Here is a 2517-nt window from a genome sequence, read left to right as displayed (position 1 = left end):
GGATAACTCCACTTCCACGAACTGGAAGATGGAACTGCCAGTTTACTGGAACGGGGGGTCGGGGGACAGGAGGCAGCAGCTCAGTCCTATGGACAAATCAGTTTTGAGATGTACAGGACAGAGCTTGCAAACAATGTGATACATAGGAGGCTGTTGTCCTTTTCTAGAAGTTTTGCTTCCTCCTGCTTGCCATGAAAGCTGACCTTTCACCGACCACCACCACCCCGAGGGAGGCTGAGGAAGCAGCTGGTGACTCAGCAAAATCTGCCAGCCCTTTGTCTCCGCGAGTCCCTCCTCCCAACCGTGACACAGCAGAAATGCAGCTGTGAGAGAGGAATGAGGAAATCCAGACTCAGCACTCCTCAGGCGCCGCGGGCTGCCGCCAGCCACCCGCCTGCCTGGAAAACAGAAGTGGTTTGGGCTGCAGGGAGGGGCCACGTTTGCCGAGGTTCTAATAGTGAAGCAGAGCCAGGCCCCAGCTGAGGCTGGGGGTGTGCGGGGGGAGTGTCTCACCTCAGCTGGACGGTGTTCGGAGATCGTGGGAGCCCCACCTGGGTATCCTCAAGCAGGGGGCACCCCAGGTAAACAGGTCACACAGGGTGTCCTGACCCCACTGCTCCCCATACAGACCCAAGAGGACATGCCTGCCACCTAGCAGGGCAGCGAGGACCCTAGTGGTGATGTGTAGTCTAAGCAGAGCACAGCCTTCCTCAGCAAGGCAGACAAGCTCAAACCATAAAACACATCCTCAGACTGGAAGGCACAACACGGAAGCTTTCTGGGTTGTTAGCAAGGTTGAAACCCCACGACAGACCCCGGGGGAAATGTCTGCCACACGATGACAGACGAAAGATGAACGTTCCTACTAGAACAGCTCCCCAAAGCAGTAAGACAGACAGTCACCAGGAAATATTAAAATGTAATACAGGGTGCTTATCGTGAGCCTCCTGGGAAGGCTGGGAGCCAAAAAGAGTAGTAGGAGAGGGCCGGGCCGGCTGGGGATGGGACATCTTCCATCTGTATCTGTTTTACTCCTCCTCCTGTCCCCATCGCCCGATTTCACAGATAAGACAAACGAGGTGACAGCACCACTCTTCTGCCCGACACCCTGCAGTAGCTCCCCATTGCCCTTGAGATAACGTGCAAGTTCTTTAGCCTGGCACACCTGGGCCTCTGCCCTGGGCCCTGGCCACCTCACTGGCAAGAGGATCTCACCTCCCTCGCTCCCTTATATCACACGTGCCAGTCTCAGAAATAGTTACCCCCCCAAACCCCCAATTATCAAGGAGCACATCCAGCTCTGGGCCTTTGCTCGGGTGGCTCCTCCTGACCAGAATGCCCTCTCTCACCCCTTTGCCAGGCTAGTCATCTTTCAAGACTCAGCCCAGAAACAGACTATAGTCCTCAATGAAAGAGATAAACCCACACAACAGAATAAATCATAAAGAGAAATCTTAGTGACCTTAGATTCGAAAAGATTTCTCAAATGCAACATGAAAAGCACAAAACATAAAAACAAAAAAATCGACCAATGGGGCTTTATCAAAATTAAAACCTTTGGCTCTTCAAAAGGCACTTTATGGAAAACAAGATGCAAGCCAAAGACTAGGAGGAAATATTTGCAAACATGTAGCCAATAATAAAAGACTTGTCTCAAGAATATGTAAAGAGCTCATATGATTCAATAATAAGGCAAATAAATGAATTTTTAAGAATGGATAAAAGTCTGAAGAGACGATTCACCAGAGGAGACATATGGATGTTAATTAAGCACATGAAAAGATCTTCAAGTTCATAGCTCATTAGGCAAAGCAAATTAAAACCACAACGAGATACCACTATACACCTATTCGAAAGCCTAAAACTAAAAAGACTGACTATCCCTACTGTCGAGACGCAGAGCAACTGGAATTCTCACTTCCTGTTGGTGGACACATAAAATGATACTGTAAGGGGCCACACAACACGCCACCCCGACATACGCCACTTTGGCATAAGAGTTATTTTGAGTGGAAGACAATTGAGAAACAGCTAATGCCCAAAAAGCTCTCTGCCTTCCCCCTCATTTGCCCAGGGGCTTAGATTTTGAATCACCTGAGACAACTCTAGACTCTTATCAGCCCAGAGATGGCACCCAGAGGAATGACACAGCAAATGTTCCCAAATTAACCCAGTACACTCCATTAGTTTCCGCCGTATATTCCGGGGCCACAGCTTGCTTCCTCTCTGTCTTGTCACTTCCCTTCAAATGTATTGTTCTCTGTTAAGATACAGATCCAGTTCTAACCACTCCTGTTAGTTACTCATCACTGTTTCTCCCACGGGTATGAGCATAGCCTGTGTTCATAAACTGTTTCTGTCTTGTTAATTTGTCTTTTGTCAGGTTGGTTAACAGGGCCCCAGCTGGAGAACCTAGTGGGACAGAGGAAAAAAAAAAAAAGCACAATCACTTTGGGAAACAGTTTGGCAATTTTGTAAAAGGCAAAACATACACCTACCATACAACCCAGCCATTCC

This window comes from Pteropus vampyrus, unplaced genomic scaffold (assembly GCF_000151845.1).
Source record: "Pteropus vampyrus isolate Shadow unplaced genomic scaffold, Pvam_2.0 Scaffold16, whole genome shotgun sequence".
Classification (NCBI taxonomy): domain Eukaryota; kingdom Metazoa; phylum Chordata; class Mammalia; order Chiroptera; family Pteropodidae; genus Pteropus; species Pteropus vampyrus.
The sequence above is the reverse complement of the archived record's forward strand: the minus strand, read 5'-3'. Positions refer to the sequence as shown.